At 58.3% G+C, this 12,142-nt stretch overlaps 1 protein-coding gene across 1 annotated transcript in view; it reads right to left on the bottom strand.

Annotated features, from left to right (window-relative positions):
- The window catches only part of ABLIM3 (actin binding LIM protein family member 3), a 41,151-nt gene that overhangs the window by 17,157 nt on the left and 11,852 nt on the right, over positions 1-12,142 (bottom strand). The gene's annotated exons all lie outside the window — the stretch shown is intronic.

Genomic DNA, 12,142 nt, shown 5'->3' on the forward strand with positions numbered 1-12,142 from the left:
GTGCACATCCCTGCCCAGGTCTGGGATTCCCTGTCCCCACAGAACTGCAGCCACCCACATGTGGCTCACAGGTCTGCATCCCAAGCGCTGCTTCTCGCAGGTCTCTTTCAGGGTGCACATGCAGAAGGGGTCTAGGTCCTCTCCTGGGGATGCTCCGGGAGGCTCCCCTCAAACATACAGGTGCCTGGGGGTGCAGGGCAAGGAGAGCAACACCCTGAGAGTCAGCCCCTCACCAGAGCACAGTGCAAGCACCAGGCCCTGCTCGCTGCCCCTACACAACTGCATCACCTGTGCCATCGCCCCCAAAGCTGTGCACAGCTCCCCGATGCTCTTCTGTCCGCAAAGTGGGTGCAGAAGGAGCACGCAGGGACTGGCCACCCCCAGACTGCCCTGCTCGGCTCGACTCCACCAGCCCTGGCTTGCTGTTGACCTGCTCATTTGGCAGCAGCATGGGAAAGAACTGTTAGCTTGTGGAGCTTCCACTTGTTTGTTTGGGAACTCGACAGAGAAGTCATTTTTCAAGGAGCTGTCAAGGATGGCAGCAGCTGAGAGCCTCGGCCCAGGCAGGTCTCACCTCCTTGGCCAGCAGCAGCATCCCAGCCCCACCACTCCTTCCACAGTGGCACTGGGATGCATGTGGCCTCTGTGCTCAGCAGGACGGGCACACGGGGACACCGGAGCTCCAGGGAAAGCCGTCCGGGTGCTCACCCCACTCCTTGACCCTCTTCTGGCAGCTCTGCAGACCACTGTGGTGGACGGATGCGCTGCAGCCTCACCCCTGCCCCGGGGAGGAACAGCAGGGTGTTTTTCTGCTGACTCAGCACACCCCAGACAGCAGAGGTCTTTCTGCTGACTCAGCACACCCCAGACACACTGCAAACACTGGGAGGAGCAGCCCCTGCTTCCCCTGCTCCACCTGCTTGCTGCTCGCAGGAGCTCTGGGCTGTCCCTCGCCATGTTAATTGTGGCTGGCACAGACCGAGCAGCAAGGCCTTGTTTGCTACGAGGTTTCAGAGACGGACTTGCAATTTGGGCAACCCAGCCATTGAAGGGCAGGGATTTCAAAGGACTGGAGACTTTCTGACCCAGAGCTGAACTGCCTACCCAGGAACAGGAGACGCGGCGGGCTGAAAGCCGGCATGCCAGCACCCTGCGGAGCAGGGAGAACCGGGCACGGGACAGAGGAGCTCACTCATCAGAGAGGCTCTGCATTCACTGAAGGGCAGATCGGGTGTCAGGGAACAGAAACAGCCCATTATTGGCCTAAAAAGCAAAGAAAGAAAAGTCAAAGTGAGATTAGAGACCATCTCACGGTAAAAGCCCATCTCACGGGTCAAGCACCCATGGACATGCTTTAGGACATGCGGGGCTGCTTGCTGCTACCGCCCACAGGGACACAGCAGGGTGACAATGTGCTGGTCCCCCTGACTCTGCTCTGTGCCCTGGGGCTGTGAAGGGACAAGGACTGGAGGCTGCTGCTTCTCTGCTGGCTTGGGAATCCAGGCTGAGGGCTGCAAGGAAAGCTGAGATGCTCTATGAGAACCCCCCTGCCCCTCTGCAAAGCTCAGGCTCCAGCCATGGCACGAGCTCCTGAGAGCTGCTCAGATTTCAGATCACCTTGGGGTCCCAAGCAGAACGGAGGGCACCCATAAAAGCAGCAGTGCCCCCACCCATGCTCCTGCAGGGAGGCACAAACCCTGGGAAGAGGGGTCCAGGACCTCCTGTAGCAGCTGTGAGCCCACGAATGCTGCAGCAGCCGGGGGAACCCTGGGCTGGTCCCAACAGGAGCACCCGGGGCTGGGTCTCCTGCAGTCAGGGGACATCCCTGCTGGAGGGGTGTCCAGCAGAGCAGAGTCATAGCGCTGACACTTTTCGTCCCATGCACCCTGTGCTCACACCCTGGCAGGGAGTGAAGCAGGAGCCAAGCCCTGGGATGCAGCCACGGCAATGCACACAGCTCAGCCAGAACAGCAGGAGGCGGGGGGCGGCAGTGCTGAAAGGCTGCAAATTACATCAGCACTTAAATAAATATTAATAATAATAAAGAGGAAAAAAACAGTGTCAAAAAAAGCACCGACATCACTTATTTGGGGCTTCTGGTCTCTGGGGGAAGCATCTGTGTGTCCATATGGCCAAGCCCCTGTGCTGGCGGGACTGATGGGAGAGGAGGGAAGGGAGCAGGGGATGGGAGAGGTGATGGAGAGGTGCCTGTGGCTGTCACTGTACTGGCAGGGATGACACCCATGCAGTCATTCTACTGGCACCCATGGGGATGGGTCAGGACCCGGCTTAGGGCACTGCCACCGTCCTGCTGGCTTTGTTCAGCGCTAAGCCCCGAGCTCCCTGGTTTGTGATTAGGCTCAGCCCCGTGATGGAATTTTTGCCAGGGACATTAACACATTGTTTTGCTGGGGCTCTGCTTGTTTTCCAGCAGCCAGCTGCCCGCCTCGTGGCCCTGTGCAGGAAGTATTACACAGTACAGCACCCCTGCACGGGGGGACAGCTGAGCGGGGCAAAGCTCATTACACCCAAATAATCCAGTAATAATGTAAGTAGCATTAGTGGCCTCGCGGGCTGAGATACGGCAGGCAAAGGGGTGGGAGCTGCCCAAGGAATGCCTTAATCTGCCCCCGGTTTGCTCCTGTTGTGCTCGCAGGGCAGGATTTTAATTGGGCTTCACCCAGTGATCAATGCATCTGCAGCCCCCGATGGGGTGCAGAAGGCTGCCCAGGGCTGGATCCCTCCAGGGCTGCCTCCAGGTCCCCCTGGCACTCGCTGGGCACAGCCCCAGGATAGCGGGGCAGTGAGATGTGGTGTGGAGCCGCGTGGGCACGTGGCAGATCCCCCACTGATCCGGATTAAGGTGGCACCTCCGGTCAGGGATCGGTGCCCTGCGCCGCTTCAGGGACACACAGCAGCAGCCGTACGCAAGCACGGGAGCTCAAAATCTGGGTGGGAGAGACAGTGCCCCCAAACAGCACCCAAAACTGCACTGAGGAGTACACCGAGGAGCTTTGTCCCCAGGGAGGGCACGGGGAGTGGGGCCGCCACCAGCCTAGGAGATGCTCCAGGCTGTGAGCAGCCCTCAGGTCCCTGCCCCATGACACCAGGCGGTGGCTGTCCCCAGGGATGGCAGGAGTGGGGCAGCCCCGTGTCCCTTGGGCAGGATGGTGCCATCGCAGGGAGGCAAAGCAGAGGCCGGGTCAGAGGCCAGGAGCACAGCGGGGGCTGGGGAGGCTCAGGAAGAGGAAGCCCGGCCCAGCCAGCGCACCGGGCCGGAGGCGTCGAGGCCGAAGGGGGGCAATGAGTGGCCAGAAAGGAATTCTGCTGGAAGGGCTGGATGCTGAGGGAGAGGCTGGGGTGAAGCACTGGAACACGCTGTGTAATTTTGGGTGGGAAGGGCACAAAGGAGACCCTGCTGAGGGGTGGGGGGGAGACAGGAGCCCCAGAGCCCCTGGGCTTACCCCGCAGGCGTACCAGTAGAGCGGTGTGTGGGAGCCCTGCGGGAGGTGAGGGGCAGGATTTCCCCTCGTGCCGGAGCCCTGCTGCGCCCCGAGGGTGGCAGGGAGGAAGGGTGGGAGCCCCAGAGCTGCGGGACGTGGTTTTCTCATCAGCTGCAGGGCTGAGGGCTTGTCCTGCAGAGGCCAAAGGCAAGGAGGAGCTTGGCTGTGGCCATGGGGAGGAAGGGAAGGGCAAGCTTGGGGCCAGCCAGTGCTGGTGCTGTGGGGAGAGCCGCGGCTGCTGTGCTGCTGGGGTGTCTCTGACCTCGGCACATGGGAACTGTCCAGCTCCTGGCCCTGCAGCCACTTCCTGCCCCATCCCTGCCGAGGATGCAGCAGTGGGGAAGGCACCGGGGCTGTGTCCGCAGACAGCCTGGTATAGGGCACAACGCAGGCGTGTGCAACCCAGCTATGCCATGCACAGGTAGCCCAGCTGAAAGATGGGACAAAGTACCCCAAATAACTGGGGGGCTCCGAGCGGTGGCTTAGCCGAGAGCTGCAGAGACAGCCATGTGCCCATCTTGGTGCTCAGGTTGCTGGCCATTGCTCTCTGTCATGCTTCCACACATTTGGAGTCATTTGGAGCAGTGAGAAAATTGTGTATCTACCTTTCATTAAAATATTTTCATTCTAATCTTTCCCCTGTGTAAAACCCAGAAGCGTTCCATGATCCCTTACCTAAGTTTAATGTTAATTTTTTAAGCTGGGTGCTGCTGACAAAGGCTGAGTGCAGGTGCCATGGATCTGCTGCAGGGCACTGTGAGCCTGGCTCCGGCTGCTCCACATTTTGCTGCTGCTTCCAATGTTTGCACTGCATGAATTGCTGGCACCACATGTGGAGCTGCAGGAGTGGGCTGTGGCGGCACCACTGAGCTGGGAGCAGCACTGAGGGGTCCCCAAAAAATGATAAAAGAGCCCCGTTAGGGAATCATGGAGCAGGCAGGATTGGGAACCCAGCGAGGCCACGCACCTCTGCCCTCGTAGCCATCTGTGGCTTACAGCGACAGCCCTCGGCCTGCCGCTGCTCCCCATCTTGCCCCAGGCTTCCCTAGTCAGATCATGACCCATTACTGCTCCCACCTGCCTCACGCTGTCCACCCGCCGCTGCCACTCCCACCCTGTGTCACCTCCTTCAGTGGGACACAGGACAAAAACAGGACGTGGGTGCCAGGACAGCACTGCAGCAGGGGATAGTGCGGGCAAGGGCAGGCAGCTGCTGGCAGCAGGACATTGGTACTGCTCCGAAACGAGAGGAGGGAGGTCACTGGGGGAGCCAAAGGAGAAGGGGAAAGAGGGAAGCAGAATGGAGAAAATGAAAGAGGTTAGAGGGAAATGGGAAAAAAAAAAGGAGCAGTGAATAGAGAATGTGCGGCCGAGTTCATTCCTGGCTGCGTTCATGGAAATTATTCTCTAAGCGTGAGCGCGGAGGAAGCCGGCGATTGTCCCCCCCACTGCCGGCAGCTGCCCCTGCCTGCAGGATGTGCGTTTCCCCCGGCAGGGCCAGGGAAGCCCAGAGAGCCTGCTGGGGCTGGGGCTGTGCGGGATGCACCTCCTTGCTGTGGGGTCGGGACCTGCCCCAGCACAGCCCCGCGGCCACGAGGGACGTGGGCTGTATGGGGTGAGAAGCCTTGTGAAGAGCTCAGCGGCTTCCTGAGCCTGGCAGCTCCTCCCTGGCCTGCTGGGGGCTGCTGAGGTCAGCCGCGTGCCCTGACACCCCCGAAATGACCCTGGGAGCGCAGGGAAAGGGGCTGTGCTGGCAGCACGGCACAGCCACCGCAGGTCACCGCGACACAGGCACACCCAGGGCGCCGCTGACGCCAAAGCCATTGTCTGGGAAAAGAGGTCCTTGTGCCACATGGGGCTGCGGGAGGAGGACGAGCACAGCACCCTGCTGCACGCACAGCACCCCCGTCCCCTCCAGGACCCACACCGGAACCCACAGTGGTGTGTGGCTTGCACAGGGGCTGTGTGCCGCCATGCTGGCCGCCTTTCTCCCATCTCCACCGAGCGCTGCCAGGGGCTTTTCTTCCCAGCTAATGCTTGTACAGCTTGTCATGGCAACAAGAGCTCCTTGAGCTGCAATTGCAACCGGGACTCTGGGTGCTCATGAGTTTGCAGACACCACGCAGATGCTTCCAGCAGAGCCCCTGGCCCTGCCAGCAGCCTGTGCCCCCACACCGGGTGTGAGCAGGACCCCCCTGCCTCTGCTCCCTGCAGCAGCCTGCAGCAGGAGCTGCTCTCCACCAGCAGCACGCCACTTCTCATCCTAACACAAGCATCATGCCCGTCCCGTGGGGCCTAGCACAGACAGCCAGCACGTGGGCAGAGATGAAAAGTTCACCTCCAGTGGCTCACAGAGAAGAGATCCCCCAGCTCTGGGCACCCAGGAGCTGCAGCAGGCTGGCCACACTGCAGCTGCCTGAGCCCCTCGCACAGCGTGCCCACTGTCTTGGGCAGGCAGATTTCTGCTGAGCTACGTAGTACCCGAGGGAATCACGGGCTCCAGGAGCGGCAATAAATCTCCAAAAGGCACAGCTTGAATTGCACAGTAACTATTTAATTCCCCTCCCCATTAGCCCTGAGAATATTTTAGCAGTTCTTGGTGGCTTGGGGAGAGGGAGAGAGAGGATAGATTGCATTTTAATTAATAATGGCTGGAATGCTTGGCTGCAGGGCAGGAGCCGTGGTGAGCCTGCAGCTGGGAGCTGCACCGAACAGGAGGGGACAGCACGGTGATCCCAGGGGGACAGTGGGGTGGCACGGGATCCTGCCCCAGGGTGGCTGCAGCAGGACAGCTGGGAGCTGCCCCCTCTGCCCCATCCCTGAGCAAGGATGCTCCACAGTGACTGGCAGCGCTAGGAAGCAGGATGCTTCCCCGAGCACGCAGGATATGTCCCCATCTCATGGCTCCGATGCAACTCACCCCGTCGGCTCTGCAGGGCGATGCCTGTGGCTGGCACAGGCATCAGGTGCGGGATGCTGACGAGGGGATGGTGGGGACCAGCTCAGAGGTGCTCAGGACCCTGCTCCCAGCTCCCAACAGCCACCCTGAGGTCCCCACACAAGGCCTGGTCACCCCAAGTGTGGGTGCTGGAGGCTGGCTGCGTGCACTCTCAGGCTGAGACCTGATCTGCTCTGTTCCAGCAAAAAGGCCTGGCAGCAAAAGCCTCCAGGGTGAACCAGAAATCAGAGAACATCAGGCTGAGCCTCAGACATGATGTGCATGTTCAGCACACCAGAAGGAAACTGCAGGAGCTGGTGGGAGGAGAAATGGGAGGGCAGGGCAAGCCTGCAAAGGGAGAGATTCGCTGGGGGCTTATACTAGTGCAGTAGCAGTCCAAGCAAAACATTCCTGCCCAGCACCTGTGAGCAGGCCTCGCTAGAGAAGGGTCAGCTGAAGACAAAAAAGCCTTTATGAGACGTGCAAGGTGGAGAAGGGCTTGATTGAGATACCCTGTAGCACCGTGCGGCTCCCAGTGCCACGCACACTGCCCAGAGCTCTTCTCGCCCAGGTGGGAAGTGAGAGCAGAGCCCCGGCACCGCAGGGGACGTAGGGGCTCCGATGCCCTGAGCAGACACCGCCGGCATGCACACATCAGCTCTTAACCCAGGAGGCTGTGAAAATGCTGGATCCTGGCCCAGAAAGCCAGACCAGGTTTCTCCTGAGGGATCACCTCTCGAATCAGAGGGGTCAGCCATGCTTCAGGAGGTCTGACGAGCAATAATCAATGGGCACGAAGCCCGGGGGTATGCAGAGGGGCAGGAGCCAGCTGGGAGAAGCTGAGAGACCCCGGCCATAGGTCCAGAGACCTTGCAGTGCTCCAGAGACCTGCAGCCCTCACCCCACTGCTGTTTTCCAGCCCTGGCCGGCAGCTGTAAGCTCTTGTTGGATGCCAATCCCACCGGCTCCCAGCAGATGTGCGGCGCTCCCTGAGATCAGCGGTTTGGGCAGCGGAAAGGTTTACTCGAGGCGGGCAAGGAGGGATCCCCACTGGGAGGCTGAAGATGGAATTTCATCCTTACATCTGGTTCAGCTTAAAAATCTTGCCCAGGCTGCTATAGATACAAATAAATTGTGTATGAGCGTGGGGGCGAGGCAGATGAGTAAGTCCAGCATGCTGATACATCACATATCCACGGCGTGCTGGGCTTGAGCTCTGCCTGAGCCCCAAACTGAGTTGAGAACTACTCCGGGATGGAGACCTGGTTGAGCACAAACCCACTGGGACTGTCACAGAGGATGCTCTCAGTGGGTCCCAGGTGCAGGAGGAGTACCTGAGGCCATGTTCTCCAGAGGACACAATGTGCAGCTAGGTCCTTGGTAGCACCCTCCCTCCGCCCTGCCATCCCCGTGCCACAAGAGCCCCACACCCCACAGGGTGACACACGGACCCCAGCCCCGAACCTCCACTGCAAGGGGATGCTGCAGAGCTGGAACAAACACAGAGGAACCCATGAAGAGGCATCACTGCAGGCTGGGAACCAGCAAGGGGCTGACTCTGACTCTCATGGGGTTTCTGTCCCACGTCCCTTCCTCCAATGCGGCCAACTGGTGCCATCCCCCTCAGGGCCACCCCAGCACGAGCTTCGGGTACCCGGCAGCCATGGGGGTCCCACCAGCCTCCACCGCACCACTATCCTTGGCACCCAGCCCCTCTCCTGCCTGCAGGGGTGACAGTGACCATGGCTGGGGACCTGCAGGGTGGTCCCAGAGGGAAGAAGCCCACCAGCAGCCACACGTTGGCCACAGCCCGTCTCCTCCCCTGGATTTTATTCATGAGGCATGACAAGTGGGTGAGCTGCAGGCAGTGAAACGACTCATCCGGCAGCTCATAGCAGCTAGAGAACAGGAGGAGAGCGCCCGGGCTGGGGAGCAAGCCCGGCCCCAGCCCACATGCTGCTATTTTCTGCTCTAACCAGGCTGGGCAGGTTTGGGGTGTCCCTGCGAGCAGACGCCTTTGGGTCCTTGGCTCAAGGCGTGCTAGATGTGCATGGTGGAGAAAAACTTGAGGCTCTGGCCAAGAGATGAAACCTATTAGCTCATCATTTTTTGCTTCAGCTGAATTTCTTGCTAAACTGAGCCTGCGTTTGTTCCTGGGAGGGAGCACAGTGAGCCACGGTGTATGCTCCCCGCTGCCATCAAAGCTGAGGGATGCAGCAACCAATCCTGAGGGATCGGGCCCAGCCAAACAAACAAGACAAATAGACAGCACTGAAGAAGGGAAAGAACAACGGAGGATGCTCTCCGACACAGTGGCATCAAACACCAGGCTTTGGAGGGGGCTGAGGAGCTGGTGCCAGGGCATCGGGGTGAGGAGCTGACACAATGGAAAGGTTCAGGTCAGTTCCTCGCATGCACATGAGCGCGTCTGAGGCAGCCAGGACAGAAAGGAGCTTATTTCTGGCTGATGCACTGAGGGATTTTCTGTTTGCCGCTGCGTTTCACATTTGCAGCTTCCTGTATGGAAATGTTTTTTTCCCTTTAATCTCCACCCACAAGCCCCATGGATTTTGTTGCAGTTTTCAAAACATATGGTGCATACGTTAAAAAAAATAAAGGATGCTATATTTAAAATATTACAAAGCAAGCCAGGAACCAGCATTTTTAAACTAGGGCAGCATCTGAGAGGGAAAAATGTGGAGATTTTGGATTTTCTAGACCAGCTCCGAGCAAGAGCCCCATTCGGGGAGATGGAGGCAGGCTGCTGCTCAGGGCTGGTGCCCGCTGCTCACGCCCTGCTCTTTACATGGACCACAGCTGCATCCAGCACGGCTTTGCCCCAGTAATTCACTTCTGGCATCCAGCTGCCCCTTGGCAAGGCGGTTTGTACGTGATGCTGGAGGAAGACAGCGTCAAACCATAATGCACTAAGCTAATTCCTTCCCGGCTCCTCCTGCAATCAGTTAGTTCCCCAGTGGGCTGGATGCCACCTCTATTACCCCGCTAATCACTCCGTGCATAGCATCCTTCATCTGGCCAACACAAGCACTGCAAGAAAGCTGAATTTTTGCTTTCTGCAGGTGCAGGTTAGCAGACAGAGGCTCCTCCATGGTGCTGCTCAAGACTGGAACTTGTTCTTTTATTCTGCAGAATGAGCGCAGCACGCTCATTTGTTTTATTTTAGACCATATTCACACTGGCATTGTAATTCCAAACTGGGAGGCTACGTCATAGCCAGAGAATGAAGGGTGGTGGATTTGCTATTTTTAACTCCTTCTGCTCTGGGGAGGGAACTTGAAATCAAATCTCTAGCCAGAGACACCACATAGATATTAATGCAATGAAGTGGGAATTTGGACTGGGGGTGACAGCTGGCCAAGCGAGCCCTGGCGTCACAGAGGGGACAGACTCCACAAAAATAGGATGCACCGAAGGGGTGTAGGTTACAGGGCAACCTTACTGCCATCAGTGCGTGCTCGGAGGCTGGAGGTTCAAGACCAGCCGCCGTGCAGCCAGTCACATTCCAGGGGATGAATTTCGGCTCAGGGCTGGCAGCAAAATGGATCTGGAGCTTCCCCGGCAGGCTCCAAATTCCTCTGGTCTCTCTTACGCCCCAGGAAGGTGCTTCTGAAACAGCTGGGGTCGGGGAGCAGTGCAGCACAGCTCGCAGCTGCGGTGTGAAGGGCACTGCCACATCCCTGCCAGGCCATAAAACTGCCTCCAAACCATGGCATCCGAAGAGAAAACACACCTTTAGCCACTTAATATGGACCATCCTACAAAAAATATGCAAAGGACAAGGGTTCAGCAGAGCCCCAACCCAGCTGGCCCCCGTGGGGTCCTCACAGATTACACAAGCAGCACAGAGGGTGCTTACCGCCTCCTTTAATCTATTGTGATCTCCACTCTAATTCTGTTGAAGGCAGCAAATGGAGCCTTTAAGTGGTCAGAAAAAGATTGCACTCCCCTGCAGGGTGCAAGGGAGACATGTGGCCATGCAGGGGGTGGCAGAGCCAGGAGCACAGCACCATGCCAGTGCCAACCACATGGCCACCAAGGGGTTTTAGGCACCGCAGACACCGTGGGTTGGAGCACAGCATCAGGCTCACTGTCCCGTGGGCTGACTGAGCTGTCTCTTGCTGCCTGATGTCCATCTCACCCATCCCGTCCTCAGTGTCTAGGGTCAGGGTGAAGCCCCATGGGACAGAACATCTTTTACAAGCTATAGGCACAGCCCCTTTGCAACTACAAAAAAAAAAAAAAAAAAAAGGAATGATACCCTAGAGGTGATGCTCCCCTGAGCAGTGACTTTGGGCTGGCCACCCTGCTGCCCAGGGAGAGGCAAATCCCCCTTAAGGCTTTGCAAGGGCTCAAGGTGCTCCTGAGCAGGCTGGCGATGTGTGCCGCTCTCCCCCAAAGCTGTTAGCGTTTATCTTCTGCCATGTGTCGATTTCAGTTGGTCAAAAACAGAGCTTTCGATATTAAGAGGCAGCAGTTTCTGTTCTCCTTGCCATCTGTATGTTTGTGTATTTCCCCTACCACCACAATTAGCAGGCTGGGCTCCAGCCAGGCTCAGGAGGAGATCTTAGCTGACGTCTTCCCAGCAATTCCAACAGCTTCATCATTTCTTTTACAGCTCCCCTAGCACGGTCCCTGTCACTGAGACCATCACTGCTCAAGCTGTCCCTCTTGGTGTCTTGGCATGGGCTGGGCAGGCTGTGCTCCAGGGACCACCAGCTCCTGCAGCTACGGGGCAGTGCCATAGGGGGCACAGGTGAGGGGAAAAAACCCCACGTCCCTAACCACAGCAGGAGGTTTGCCACGCTCCCACCTGGCCCATCCGTGTGTTCCCTGGCAGGAAGGGCACCAGCACCTCTGGGCTCTGCCAGAACAAAGCCAGTCCTCTTCCCTCTCTGGGTGTGCAACACTGCGAGAGGATAAAATAAGTCACCGTGGCCCCGACAAGCAACGGAGCCTGATTCAAGGCTGGAATCTCCCTGCAACTCCAGAGGAAGCTGACAGTGACACGTCCTGCTAGCCAGGGCCAACTGCCTCACCCCTACAACAGCCCCACTTCATTCCCCTCTGACCCACCCGCCCGCACCGAGGCTCGAGAAGCTCCCACCGCCAGCCTGAGGGCGCTCAGGACCCTGCGGAGCCCACCCAGACCTGGGTTTCCAGCCAAGCCTCATCACAAACAAGCAAAAAGGCACCACAGAGCTACGGGAGCTGCACACCCAGCTCTGCCATCACCCTGGAGCTCAAACCAGCGCTGCTGAAAACCTCTGCAGGGGTTTTGGCACCCGCAAACTGGGGCTTAACTCACCCACAGCCACACACCTTGGGTTGCTCTGGGTGAAAGATCTCTTTGGGCTGCTCCTGCTCCCCTCAAACCTGACACAAAGCACAAAAAGGGCAGGGGAAGGGCTCCGTGCATTGCTGTTTGCAGGGCACTTTTGTTTGAGCTAGAAGGGAGCTGGGATGTGCTGGGCTCTCCTCATAGGACCCCAGGAGAGGAGCCTCGCTGCTGCTACCACTGCTCTGCCTTGGCAAGCCACGTCCTGGTTTGGGGCTGTCTGATAAACAGAGTGGAGCTAACACACACACAGACAACTGCCTGAGGCAAACAGCAGGACAGAAACGTACAAGTAAATCTGGCAACTTTATGTGAATTAAGTGTGCATTTAACTGAGATTTATAA

The sequence above is a fragment of the Cygnus atratus genome, chromosome 14, assembly GCF_013377495.2.
Source record: "Cygnus atratus isolate AKBS03 ecotype Queensland, Australia chromosome 14, CAtr_DNAZoo_HiC_assembly, whole genome shotgun sequence".
Lineage (NCBI taxonomy): Eukaryota > Metazoa > Chordata > Aves > Anseriformes > Anatidae > Cygnus > Cygnus atratus.